Below are 15,289 nucleotides of genomic sequence, written 5' to 3'. Positions count from 1 at the left end.
TCGTGAAATCTCTTGGATTTATCAGACCAATTGTTAATCCAAAGAAGCGTAACTGCTTTTCCTTTGAGCTCATCAGAGCTGGAAGGGGATCTCCTATCACGATTCCCACTAGTTGTTTTCCTATATATATGCTATAGAGAGGGTACCCTTCATGGAGGCATATATGGGGTATAGCGCATTGGTTTTCCTTTGCCGCGGGCTGGTGATTTAGCAACGACAACAAAGGGCACCACATGAGGAAGTGGTGGACCGACATAGCAGAGTGGATGGAAGGAATAATCCCACAGTTGTAATTTGTATTATACATAGTCGACAGAGGTTGCAAAAGACCACACACAAATTGGAATCGAGACATCATTGTACGAAATAAGAAAGGATTTGTTACGAGAGATTTTTCATATTGAGAGTCATAGGAATATGACTAAAATGGAATGGTACAACGACACTAAGTGACTCAGAGAAAGCCATAATTCTATTTTCTGTGTAATAACGCTTTTGTGATCATATCCGAAGGTTTTTGACCGAAATTCAAATAGTCAATCCTTTAAGAAACTTCGATCCATTCGCTGAGATATTTTCCAAGAGGGAAGGTAGCCAGAATTAGGTGCAAAGTGGGTCTTCACTCTGATAGGGAAGTGGATTTGAATTCCGAGAGGGAGGTGGGTATGAAGTCTGATAATTAGGATCTATAAACTAGTAAAGGGCTGGCTAACTAGAAAGGAAATGGAATCAATGGCTGGTTGGCAAGGGAAGGTCACTGATCAGAGTGGAGCCCACTGAAACTTCAATGGCTAGAGCAGAGCCCACTAGAGTATTTTAGAGAGAGAATCTGGGATAGCCCAGTATCAACTTAGTATGGTATGCCGACTTGAACTTAAAGTAGAATAAGTTCATTGAGAAAGATAGTCGAGTGGTAACAGTGTCACCTATAGGAAATAGATAGATTGGAATTGAAAAGCCACTACACAATAGGGTGGGTAGCGGTGGCTCGGCGTACCTTCCCATTCTAGTTGAAGGAGAAATGTACTAGTAGAGCTAGCTCGAACTCACTCCCCTTCCTCTATCTACTATGAGATATATCCAGATCCCCGCTCATCCTAATCAGTTAGTTAATCAATTGAAGCGGATCTCTAACTTCCTATGAAGAACTATTAAAGGGTTATCTAATCTTGGCTAGACTGACCCCTACTCGATGGATGAGCATTTGGTTAGGGACCCCTACGGACATTTAAGATAGGTACCAATCACTATATTATTGATTTTGTTACCAGGGGATAGGGGAACCAGTTGCTCCTACCTAACCCGGACAAGGAAAAAGGCCCTCCATGAGATAAAGGCTAGTCCAGAGGAGGGGTTTCTCTCTCTAGCTGGTGGCTCTATTTTAGAGTGAGTATGGATGAGAATGGGAAGTACTTCCACCACGTCCTATTTATATGCCTTGCTCGGTCATCATTTCTACATGCCCGCCGAGGGGCTTTCTTCACTCTCACCCGTCGGTCCGTCCTTGCCAGCAAACTAGCCTACATTGCTTGGACCTACCTATCATACCTATAACAACTTGCTTGTGAGCGAGAATGGATATGGGTGCTCGGCTAGGAATATATATATATATATATATATATATATATATATATATATATATATATATATATATATATATAGGAAGGTGGGTGTTAGTGGTAATAACACAAATGAACAAATGAAACTACTGCTTGCTTGAGTGCCGTAATTCTGTAACTATAGATCTTGCCTTCCCTTCGCTACGGTGATCTAGGTCTTATGCATAGCGAAGGTAAGGTCCCTATATTTATTCCCCTCAAAGCCTAAATGCAAAGGTAAGTAAGGAGAACCTGACCTGAACTAAGCAAAGGAAAAGGATTTCACTACGGGGCTTCCCTTCATTCAAAGGTCCTGAAAGGAGGTGAAAATGTGAAAGTTCTAAGGTGTTGTGTCCTCTCCCGTTGGTCGAGCCCTGCTTATGCATCCTCTCCTAATACTATGAATTTCATGTCAGTCGAGCGAGAAATCGGGCCCTAACAGTCGAGTGTATAAAGACCCTAAGTGACTTATTTGGTGGAGGGGAAAAACCCACTAAACAAATGTAGATTAAGAGATGAGAGACGTTGGTTTCTATGCTCTTTAGTCTATCTCTAGTTATTGACATAAAGGATATGCCTTCACCATGAGCTCGTATCATTGATTTCAGCATCACCAAAAAAAATCCCCCCTAAAATACGTCAGCAAATAATTCCTCTGCCTCTTGATGGTGGCCCTTATGGTTGAGCCTGCTTGTGCATCCTCAAATTTAGAACCTTGGGTAAACTCTATAAGGTGGCTCCAGAGCATCAAATACTTCACGTGTTGCTACGATTTTAAGGTTTTATCTTTATTTTTGGTTTTTAGGTATAGCCTACCTCTAAGCTAATGTTCTTTTGAAGGTTGGTCGAATCAACTAAAGGTTTGATCGAATCATGAAATGTTGGTGGCAAGTGGCATCCATCCATAAGGTAGGTGTTGATCAGGGGTTGATTAATGAGAGGAGATGAATGGAATTCAAGGTCGAAGTTGGGCTAGATTGCTTGCAGGGGATTTGCCTAGGAGGAAGCTTCAGGCCAAGAAGAGGATAAAGGGAGATTAGGCAAGAGCATAAGCTATTTGATCTTCATTCTACCTTCAAGGGTGGCATAACATATTGATACAAGAGTAAGTCAAGGAAAGATGAAAGAGAAGATCGAGTAAGGAAAGAGAAGATTGAGTAAGTTGGGAGGGACATTGGCTGTTGTGTACTGACCACCATGATTAGAAATGAACAAGCGTTGTTCCAACCAAATGGAGAATCTTGTTCAATCCATTGATAGACACCCATCTACAACTAGGACCACTCGACCGATCTCATCGACTTGTAGATTGGTGCATGCAATTGTAATTATCATTGGAAGAAGTTGATCGATAAGTCGTTCTCCCCTCCTTCATCCATTGCATTTTTCCCCGTTCAGGAGGAACTCTTTTCATGATTGAATTACAAGATGGATATACGAACTGTATATAATTATTCATTGGAATGGGATAAGTTATTCCTCTATATAATACCAATGGGATATTTGAATCCACCAAAGATACGATAGGTATTTGTAATTGATCAGCTTCGAGTATGAACGAGGACTCCCTATCCGCATTCATTATTACTACATGATCTAGTTGTTGGCTGGATCCTCCGAAAAAATTGATCTTCCTATTCCTCATATGTGAAAGACAGATATTTCTCAGAATCAGAAATAGATGCATACTCGAAGAATTGGTCAAAAAACCCCAGATCCTCCATTGATAATCATTTATATAGTTTCGTCGATTATCGTAGCCATTTGTTTCACCATATCATCGGATAATGAATTGGTATTGACAAATAATAAAAGTCCTTTTTCACAAATGGGAGATCCTATGGAATGATAAGAATTTCATGAACAAATAAGTGTCTTGTCTGGATTGGGAATAGCAATTTCATTTCTGGAACCGTATATATATATACTTCGAAATGGTGAGAAGCTACTGGATGACCCAGATGTGCGTTTGTACTCAGTCATTTTTGAAGAACCAAACTGGGGGGATTGTACATGGTCCTCTTTCGAGCTAGTTCAAGTGCGTAGATATATATATATATATATATATATATATATATATATATATATATATATATATATATATATATATAGATAGATAGATATAGGTATATATCCATTAGTATCAATCTATATATGGATATAGAGTCATATATTAGAATCAATGTATAAATGGATATGCATAAATGGAATTAATGATGCTTTATCACTTGATCGACTGGATATGGAAGGTTGGTTGTTTATCACTCGCTCATGAGGAAGAAATACCACATTGCCGGTGCTCCTAGATTTATCAATTAATATATAAGATAGTAAGGAGAAGTAAGCGTAAATGAAGGCAGGAGTAACTTACTATTAGGGCAGCAAGAGAAGTAGGTGTAATGGACAGTATTTTAAATCCATAAATATAGGCAAGGAAATAAGGAAGGACTACTATGAGTTAACAAGTTCAATCCTTTGACAATGCATATATTATATATGTCATTATGCTTGTTGCTTTTTCCATTGGTCCTCACATAATTATATATGTCATTATGCATTTCTTCCAGTCATGAATGAGATATATGATAGCAGTAATGATGCATTCATGAATTATAGCAGTAATGATGCATTCATGAATTATAATAGTAATTACGCTTTTCTTTCCTGATCCTAAGTGACTTATTTGGTGAGGGTGAGGGGAAATCCTTTGGGTGAGAAATCTAGCAATCCTTAGGTTGACCTAAAGTGACATGCTCGTAAGTAATGTGTGTCACGTCTTCTTTTGTTATGTCTATCTTCAAATAGTCATTTGAAGGTAATCAATAGGGCACATAACTAAGGTCAAATCAAGACAAATCATACTTATTTGAGCAGTACCTACATCACACTAGTCGTCATTCGTGCAGCGTTTCGTTCATTTCATTCCTTGATCCAGGTGGATATTGGTGGCCACCTGCCAAGTCCACCTGGACCCCCACCATTGTCTTTCTCAGCATTTTCAGTTTCCTTAATTGTAGCACAACTTACTATTTTTAGCAGTTTTTCGGGTCCTGAACTTCCGGAGCCGTTTTGAGGCCCTAAACGACGTTTTTTGGGAAATCTGGGGGCAACATGGGTCCATGGACCGATGTTGCCCTTCCCAAAGTGGTAGTGCTCGGATAGATCTTTCTAACGAGCTATTGTACGCGTCAAACAGAGATCGTATGCCAAAGTTACGACCCCGGGAAGTTGATGTACCAATTTACCCAAACGGGGCCCACAGTTTGGCGTTTCATCTCCTAGGGTTAGGTTTTGGAATGTTAAGGGTTGTTCATTGTTTCTCAACAATAAATAGGCCTTCGAGCCTCATTGTAACACAGTTCAGAGGCATGTAGCCATCACATCTCTTCTCAGAGATAAGCTACCATCGCCCTAGCTAGTTTATTGCCATTTCTGTTTGTAAGCATATTTCAGTATTTTCCATTAATGAAATGAAGTATTATTTCTGCTGCATCTTTGTGTATATGGTTATCTCTGTAATTTGTTGCGTTCCTGTTTAAATCCGGATCAGTGGTATCAGAGCGGTCTGCTTTTTCTCTGTTTTTCTTTGCATGTCCCCAACAAGGTCGGGATATAAGGAGTTAGGGCTTGAACTGGTTGAACCTTTGCAAGACCAGCCTCGCAAATCCCGACGGCCTCCCATGGCGGACGAGAAGAAAGACGAGGGGGCAGGAGATCCCATCAAAATCTTGCTCGAAGAAGCGCTCGAGCGACAACGGAACGCGATGATGGACAGCTTTGCGCAGATCCTTCAGCGGCTACCCAGAAGCGGCGCATCGGCTTCCAGTAGCTCCTCTGGAAACACCACACCCTTTAAGGTACAAGTTAATTTTGAAATCCCCATATTCGAGGGTCAGATAGACGCCGATGCCGTAGATAAATGGTTAAATCTGTTAGAGGGTTATTTTTCTGTTCATGAATTTTCGAGTCGGGAAAAGATTGTTTTTGCTCTTCTCAAAGCAGCCCCCCACGTCAAGGACTGGTGGGAAACCTACTGCGAGCAGAAGGATGAAAGTACTGGCTCACTATTTTCAGCCGCACCCACCTGGGATTCGTTCCGGGATGCCATCAAGGAGCAGTACTACCCTGTCGGAAGCTATGAGGATGAATACATAAAGTGGACCACGCTGCGGCAGGGAAGGGACCAAGACGTGCCGGAGTTCACCAATCTTTTCCATACCCTTCGCACAAAGTTGGGTATCAAGGATTCGGAGCAACATTTGATACTCAAATACCGTGGCTGCCTGCACAAGTACATCCAGGAAGAAATACAGTTCTTAAACATCCCCTCGCTCGGCGCAGCATACCGGTATGCCGTCAAGGTCGAGCAGAAGTTTAAACAAAAGAAGCGAGACTTTGGATCTGCGAATCCAAAGCAGGGGAAAGGTGCCCCTAAACCACAGAACAAAGGACAAAGCCAAGGCGGGACAGCCCAAGACAACCAGCCGAAGCTGCAAGCAAAGAGCAATGCCGCGAAGCCGAGAAAGGACACTGGAAAATGGTGCGAGTTCCATAAGAGCTCCACTCACAACACAAGTGAGTGTCGGGCCAAGCAGTCACTGGTGGCTGAGCTAAAGGTTTCAGAATCAGATGCATGTTCCGACTCTGAGTCAGAACCCGATAAGGGGTATGAAAAAGGGAAGCATATCATTGATGCGGATCCCAGCGCCACTGTTGCTACCGCAAAGATCCAGAAAAATGAACCCGAAGATCCAGAGGAGGAGGAGCGTCTCTTCCACTCCCAGATGTGGGTAAAGGGCTCCCCGATACAGTTCATTGTTGATAGCGGGAGTCAAAAGAACCTCATTTCGGCAGAGGTCGTGAAGCGGTTGGGCTTACCGACCACAGCACATCCACAACCATACACCATTGGGTGGCTTCACCAAGGGCGAGATCTTCGCGTGAGCCAGCAGTGTCGCCTTCCATACAACATCAAGCCCTTCACGGATGAGGTATTGTGTGACATTGCTCCCCTTGAAGTTTGTGATGTATTACTAGGACAACCATACTTGTGGAAGCGACATGCTGTGTATGAATCAAGGCCCCGTGCTGTTATTATTACATTGGGAAATAAGTTGTTCAGGATACCAGAGGTAGCACCACCTGCCGCCATCTCTTTGATTACTGCAAAACAATGCAGTAAGATCATTTCCAAAACCAGGAAATTTGTTTTCCTGATGATACGCCCTCAAGGGAAGAAGAAGACAGTGGCCACGGCCTCCAAACGGGGTTCCTCTGCATGGCAGCTACAGATGGACAAGATTGTGGAGGAGTACGAAGACATTTTCACCTCCCCGGCAGGGGTTCCTCTGCACTGTCAAGTCAAGCACTCCATCGATCTGACCCCAGGTGCGCCGCTACCCAATGGACCAATTTATCGGCGCTCCGTTCTGGAGAACAATGAAATCAAGAGACAGATTCAGGAGCTCCTGCAGAAAGGTCACATCCGTCCGAGTTCTTCGCCCTGTGGGAGCCCGATAGTGTTGGTACAGAAGAAGGATGGGACGTGGAGACTCTGTATTGACTATCGGGCACTGAACAAGATCACTGTCCGTAATAGGTACCCGATCCCGCGGATTGATGACCTCCTAGACCAACTAAAGGGGGCGAAATATTTCAGCAAGATCGATCTGAAGTCAGGATATCACCAGGTACCAATTGAACCCTCAGATGTGTGGAAGACTGCCTTCAAATCCAAGGAGGGCCTCTTCGAATGGTTGGTCATGCCTTTCGGATTGACGAATGCTCCTGCAACCTTTATGAGGCTAATGGATGACATCTTGCGGCCATTCACCAACTCCTTTGTAGTAGTATACTTGGATGACATTCTGATCTTCAGCCAGAGTTGGGAAGAGCACCTCCACCACATCCGACAGGTTCTCCAAACACTGCGGCAACACAAGCTATGTGCCAATTTGGAGAAATGCACTTTTGGCATGACCGAGGTTCAGTATCTGGGATACATCATTGATGAACAGGGGGTGCATGTCGATCCAGCCAAGGTCCAAGTCATTCGGGATTGGCCCTCTCCAACCACTCTAACAGAGCTCCGCAGCTTTCTAGGTCTTGCCAACTTCTACCGCAGGTTTGTGTTGGGATTTTCTCATATTTCTTGGCCCTTGAGTCAAGTCACCAAGGGCGGGGCGAAAGCAAAATTCTTTTGGTCTGAATCTCAACAGAAGTCATTCAGGGAGTTGAAGGATCGCCTCTGCACGGCACCAGTGCTCGCGTTACCAGATTTACAACAACCATTTGAGGTCGAGACAGATGCCTCTGACTATGCTATTGGGGCAGTCCTTACTCAACATGGACATCCAGTGGCATATCACAGTGAAACACTTTCAGACACAGTCCGGAAGTACCCCACTTATGATAAAGAGATGTATTCCATTGTACAGGCCTGTCGACAATGGAAGCATTACATTTTGGGGAAGGAAACGGTCATCCACACAGACCACCGACCTCTGCAGTTCATACAGACCCAAGGGAAATTGCAGAATGATCGCCATCAGAAGTGGTCTACATACCTGCAACAGTTTCACTTGAATATCAAGTATAAAAAGGGCAGCACCAATAATGTTGCAGATTGCCTCAGTCGACCACCGATCATGGCGCTAACCACCGTGCTCAACTCTTGCGGGCACGAGACTTCTGATTGGCCACTTCTCTACAAAAGCGACCCAGAATTCGGCCACACATACCAGACACTCTTGGAGGGTCGGCAAGTTGCAGATTTTCACCTCCAGGATGCCCTATTATGCCACCTCGGTCACCTCTGTGTTCCTTCAAGCGAGCGTGCCAAGATGATTTGGGAAGCACACTACAGTCGGGCTGCTGGGCATTTCGGGGTCGAGAAAACAGTGGCAGTACTGCAAAACTATTTCTATTGGCCGAATCTTCGACAGGATGTTGGGAAGTACATCCGATCATGTACTGCCTGTGCCATTGCCAAACCGACCATTAAGAAGCAAGGCCTCTATACCCCGTTGCCTACCCCTAGTCGACCTTGGGAATCCATCTCCATGGATTACATGTCAGGCCTTCCTTCCACTAAGCATGGAAATGACTGTGTTTTTGTGGTCGTCGACAGGTTCTCAAAGATGGCCATTATGATGGCCTGCAAGAAGAATATCACAGCAGAAGCCACTGCTAAACTCTTCTTTGAACGAGTGTGGGTGCACTTTGGGATCCCACAGTCTATCATCTCAGATCGGGACAGTCGGTTCCTCAGCACCTTTTGGTCCAGTCTCTGGTCAATGCTGGACACCAAACTCACGAAGTCCACAGCCTTCCATCCTCAAACTGATGGCCAGACGAGGTTGTCAATAGGATGATTGTGCACATTCTGCGCATGTATAACTCAAAGCATCCACGCACATGGGACGAGAGCCTCCCCTACGTTCAGCACAGCTACAACCGAGCTCTTCACAGCTCCACTGGCCATAGCCCTTTTCAGGTGGGTTTGGGATTCCAGCCACTATGCCCCATTGATGTGGCCATGCCACTTGCAGCTACTCACATGAATTCAGCTCATGTCCAGTCCGAAACAGATAAGGCCACCAGCTTCATTGAGCGAATCCAACATATTCGCCAGCAGGTCCATGACATTCTTGAGAAATCAAATGCCAAGTACAAGCAGCGACATGATCAACATCGGGTGCCACACAAGTTTCAGGTGGGCGACAAAGTCTGGTTGCATTTGCAAAAGGAACGCCTTACTGGAGCCTATCGAAAATTGAGACCACTCCGATATGGTCCTTACACCATTACTAAGGCTATGGGAGACAATGCATTTGAGCTCAGCATTCCCCCATTCCTTGGCCTGCACCCAGTATTTAATGTGGACCGCCTTCGGCCATACTTTCCACCATTGTTAGACACATCCGACATTGCAGAACAGCTCAAACCCACAGAATTAAATCCAGATTGCATGGAACAAGCTGCAACTGATCGGATCATGGACACACAGATCAAGAACACTCGCCAACAGAATATCCAACTGTATCGAGTTGTCAAAGCGGGCCAACTCCTTCAGCAGGGCAAGTGGCTCACCAGGGAACAAGTTCAGCAGAAGTTTCCTCATCTCATGGAGGAGCTCAACGCAATGGGGACCATTGCTTCCTAAGGGGGGAGGAATGATCCAGGTGGATATTGGTGGCCACCTGCCAAGTCCACCTGGACCCCCACCATTGTCTTTCTCAGCATTTTCAGTTTCCTTAATTGTAGCACAACTTACTATTTTTAGCAGTTTTTCGGGTCCTGAACTTCCGGAGCCGTTTTGAGGCCCTAAACGACGTTTTTTTGGGAAATCTGGGGGCAACATGGGTCCATGGACCGATGTTGCCCTTCCCAAAGTGGTAGTGCTCGGATAGATCTTTCTAACGAGCTATTGTACGCGTCAAACAGAGATCGTATGCCAAAGTTACGACCCCGGGAAGTTGATGTACCAATTTACCCAAACGGGGCCCACAGTTTGGCGTTTCATCTCCTAGGGTTAGGTTTTGGAATGTTAAGGGTTGTTCATTGTTTCTCAACAATAAATAGGCCTTCGAGCCTCATTGTAACACAGTTCAGAGGCATGTAGCCATCACATCTCTTCTCAGAGATAAGCTACCATCGCCCTAGCTAGTTTATTGCCATTTCTGTTTGTAAGCATATTTCAGTATTTTCCATTAATGAAATGAAGTATTATTTCCGCTGCATCTTTGTGTATATGGTTATCTCTGTAATTTGTTGCGTTCCTGTTTAAATCCGGATCATTCCTTCCTGCAATACTGGATTATGGTATCCTACGATATTATTGCACCCATTAAGAAAGCCTTTTGGCATTTCTTTTCATTTCCCATTGCCCATTTTCATTTCCAGCTGCATTTCCCCTCACAAATTTCATCGCATGTAAATCCAGCCAAACAACCAGACTCAATTACATTGGACCTAGTCACCGATCTATTTTCAGAGGAGATTGGCATACTCCAATCCTGTTATTCGAGCTCCGCCCAATCTGATTATCATAAAGTGGAACATAATCTCAGTTGGAAACAACATTTTCTTGAGGTGTAGTATCAGAACTATCAATCATTATTGGGGAAAAGGTAGTTATTGTTACCCCCTTGAAATGAATGTTCAATCAATGTTGGCCCCGGGGGGCATGAGCTAAGAAAACAAGTCAATTGGTGTTGACCAGCCAACTCTTGTTTGTTGGGATAGGTAAGCTATAGAGATATAAGGGCCAACAAAGAGAGGAGGATACATTTTGCTTAAATCACTCCCTCTTCCTGGTTTACCAAATATCCCTAAAAGGCCCATATTGGTAGGCTCACTGACGATCCCCATTAATGAAACTACTATAGAACACTTATCCATTAGGTATGGGTAGGACCACCCATTATGAGTAGATGAGTAGAGTAGGCCAATCCTAGTTAGTATTCTTTTCCAGATCTCTTTATTACGAACCGGTAAGATCTAAAGCACATTCGGAAGGGGCTGTCCTACCACTAATTATCCAACCCCACTATGTTATGTGCATTCAACTAGCACTTACCCTTTCCCCAAAAAAGCAGTAAAGGGAGTAGCCAAATCAGTTAATTCAGAAAGTGTCATTCGCCTACGGCAGGTGGGCAGGGATCTATGTTGCTGGTTGGTGAGAACTAGTTAGTTAGATGGGTCTAGTAATTAGGGAAAGTAGGACTAGCTGGAATGGTAAGGATGACGAATGCCATCTATATAAGTAGGTGTTGCATATGACTCTACCTCCATTTTTTGTTGTGCTTGTTCGTGAATCAATTCAATAGAGATGAATGGATAGGGCAGCTGGTCAAAGATATTTAAGGCGAAAACACCACCCTTTCAATAGACACCACTAGTGAATGCGGATGCAGTGTGTGTTCCAGCACCATTTTTCATCGCTCTCACACATTATTGGATAATAGAGTAAGGTCCTACTAGGTGAATTGAGGGGATAAGGAAGCTGGGATAACCGTCTTTAAGTAGGAATGTACGTGCCACTTTCTTTATGGATATAAGCAAGCAGGGGCCAACGAAATAATGGGTTAGCCCAATATTTCAGCCTATTAACAAAGTTGAGGGTGCATTAATGACTTAATTGGATCGAGTTAGGTCCTTAGTAAATATAGATTCTATAAGGCACTTATGAAGCCTCGATTGATCAATCAATAGGCAGGCAAAGGCAGGCCCTCTTCATTCCCCTCAATCCTTTGTTTTTACATATATATTGAGAATGGAAGAAGAATAAGTAAGTTTATAGAAAAAGAAGTAAGTTTCAAGGTGCGAAGCCGCCCTCCGGGGGCAAGGTATTTCTCTCAGGAAGGACGAAGGACTGATGTTGTCGCAGAATCATGTTGGCGGAGCTTTGAGAAAGACACCAAGATCACGTAACAACGACTGTTGCCAGCATATATCGGCAGTAAGTGTGGCAAGAGCTCGATATTCGGCCTCAGCACTGGAACGAGAAAGAGTCGGCTGTTTGCGAGAGCACCAAGAGAGAAGATTGGGGCCAAGGAATATGCAGCCACCAGAAGTGGAGCGGCGATCATCAGGGCACCCGGCCCAATCAGCATCAGAATAAGCAAGAAGCATTTGTGATTGGTCGAAAACGAAGACCATACCCCTGCTTTTAAGTAACGTAAGATGCGCTTGACTGCCTCAAAGTAAGTAGTAGTGGGGGCATGCATAAACTGACAGACTTGATTCACGGCGTAGGAAAAGTCTGGTCGAGTCATGGTCAGGTATTGAAGCGCACCCACAATACTACGAGAAGTGGTCATATAATTTGAAGCCAAAAGGAGCTGGTGTAGAGAGGGGCTTAGCAGCAAGCATATTAGTGCGATGTAGTAGCTCAAGAGCATACTTTGTTTGAGTAAGCACAAGTTCATTAGAGGAACGAGAAACTTCCATACCTAGGAAGAAGTGTAGGGGGCCAAGGTCTTTCATGTCAAACTGAGAAGCCAGGGAGGATATAAGCATGTCAATACCACGTGTGTTGCTTCCGGTAAGAAAAATGTCATCAACGTAGAGAAGAAGAAAGATGCACCCAGCTGCATTACTGTGAATGAACGAGGATGAGTCAACACGACTACCAACAAAACCATCCTCACAAGGAGGTGAGCTGAACAAGAAGAACCATGCTTGCGGGGCCTTCTTAAGGTCATAGATGGCCTTGTAGAGTCAACAAACATAGTGTGGTCATACTAGATCAATGAAACCAACTGGTTGAGTCATATATATCTCCTCAATGAGATCACCATGTAAGACTGCATTGTGGACATCATGTTTTGGAACCTGGTTCTTTGGTGTTCCTCGTAAATGCCTTGATGTTGATGGAACCCCTTGGCAACAAGATGAGCCTTACTCAATGGATCCATCTACCTTGCGTTTGGTCTTATAGACCCATTTGTAGACAATGATATTGAAGCCAGGTCATGGAGGAACAAGAGTCCATGTGTTGTTGCATAGAAAAGCATGAAATTCTTCTTACATAGGAAGACACCAATGAGGCTCTCGCTTGGCCTAAGAATAGCAGGTTGGATTTGAGGATGTAGTGGTAGCAAGAATAATAGAGAAGCATGGTGGGAGAGGATGACAAGTAGCATATAGCACCTTTGGTTTCCGAATGCCATTTTTTTATCGAGTCACCATGTGATGAGTCGATGTCACCGGTGCTGTCAAGGAGGTTGTTGTAGCAGAAGAACTGGGAATAGAAGTGGTAAGGTAATAGGATATACTAGGGCTAATGTTGAGTCCTCCCTCCCCCTTGCTTTGCGGTATTTCAAGTGGGAACCACTCAATTCCCCGACTCGCTTACCCTCCTAATATGGAACGAGCCGACCCACTCTATGCATAGTTGACCCTGTCACTTTCACATTGACTAGGGTATCACTTAAGAAGAAAATACCTCTTTATTTCTTGAAAACCTAACTGTTCATATAAGCATTAGTACTTCGAAGTACTTATCTAATTAAAGCAAAGTAAATAAAAAGAGCCTTTCTTTCTTGTCTTACTTTCTTTCTATGGAAGGGGGAGGCGCTGTATGTCGCTATTCAATTGCGAGGGCGCTCGCTATTTAGATTATAATAGGGGAAGAGAAACACAAGGTGGGGGGTCTCCACTACCACATTGGGATAAAGAATACGACGGCAAAACACTTGAAAGGAAATCTTATTTGAGGTCCGATTCATACCCTCTTATTTCATGAAGAAGGGCGAAGTCAACCCAGAAAGGTCGGTCCTTGCGATATCGCTTGCTCGAACAAAGCCCCGTAAGGAATCGATAAGTACTTCGGCAAGGGCGGATATATATATAAGGTAGCTCCAGCCCAGTGAATGTGCCAGTTGCAGGGTCAGAAGCATAGGCAGTCAAGGTTGCAGGTGAATAAGTGCGTTAAGGTTATCCCCTAGTGGTAGATATCTTGTGGTGAATCGACTTAAACCAGGACTAGTTAAGCAAATGGAATTGGAATTATAACGGATTCTTTTACATGGTAAACGCCCTCTACTGCCTGCCTTTGCTACTTATTCTAGGTCAATAGTTGGTGATTTCGAATCAAATGTGCCTTATGGGAACGCGAATTGTGTAGTGCATGCCCTTATGGCTCCTATTGCTAGGGAACAAGATTCAAGCATGTGGAGCGATACGACAACAATCCCTATAGGCATACTTCCAGATACTTCACCCTTGGGTATATATTGAGATAAAGACCTAATTCCTAACTATTGTTGGGAAAAGTATCCAATACGGAATGACCCTATCCCACTCTAAGGGTGATAGTTCCTTAGCAACAATCAAAGCAAAGCTATCTAAGATTACTTCTTTATGAGATGTAAAAGAGGGGAGAAAGAGATCCACTAACTGATGTCTTTCGCTAATGGTTGATCCAATCTTCTCTCCTTGCTGCTTGCCCCCAGCTCCTTGCTCTTTCACTGGCCCAGCTACACCAAGATCCTGCAAAATGGCAAGAGAGGGAAACTACAAGAAGCATACATTCATAATTGATTCAGGGATTAGAATAAATCAAATACACAAGTATAACAATACACCATTGAGACACATGCATATAGAAGAACCTCAAATTCTTTATTAATGGAAGAAGTAAGGTTCAGGAAGTGATACAACCATAAGAGGCCCAATCCAGCATCACCTTCCCAGCAGAAAGAAATCTCCTCTTCACCTCCTTCAAAGCAAATCACCCAATAGTTCTAAACTCAAACCAACAACAATTCTTTACATTCACAAGATTCCAGCCTCTGGATCTCATGGGAAAGAGATCCATATATAGGAGTTTGGAGAGAGGATGAGTCAGCCTGAGATGTGACTAGTGTCCTCTCCCACTCCAGTTCTTCTTCAGTTCTTGAGTCCACTTGGAGGTTCTTGCTTCCACTTGGAGATCTAGAACCTCTTACTCATCACCAGTCGAATTCCTTGATCCAAGTGTCATTTTGGAAGCTTCTTGGGCATTGACTCATTGAGGAATGAGACTTCCACATGTCAAAACTCGCTCAGCACAGGTAGCCTTTGTTGGAGTTGACATTCAATGCAGGTGGTCCATGGAGCAGTTGACATTCAGCGCAGATGCTCAGTGGAGCAGTTGACATGATCCAGAATTGCCTTGTTTTTGAGTAATTTTCAGTGGAGAACTT

The 15,289-nt window shown here is 43.9% G+C and overlaps 1 pseudogene; it reads right to left on the bottom strand.

Moving 5' to 3' along the window:
• Positions 1 to 2,892: 2,892 nt before the first annotated feature.
• On the bottom strand, positions 2,893 to 3,613 carry LOC149170559 (small ribosomal subunit protein uS2m pseudogene; annotated as a pseudogene).
• Between the last annotated feature and the right edge of the window lie 11,676 nt (positions 3,614 to 15,289).

The sequence above is a fragment of the Pinus tabuliformis genome, chromosome 4_2 (assembly GCF_031772625.1).
Source record: "Pinus tabuliformis cultivar Carrire ecotype Pingquan chromosome 4_2, CPIR1, whole genome shotgun sequence".
Classification (NCBI taxonomy): domain Eukaryota; kingdom Viridiplantae; phylum Streptophyta; class Pinopsida; order Pinales; family Pinaceae; genus Pinus; species Pinus tabuliformis.
The sequence above is the reverse complement of the archived record's forward strand: the minus strand, read 5'-3'. Positions and strand labels throughout refer to the sequence as shown.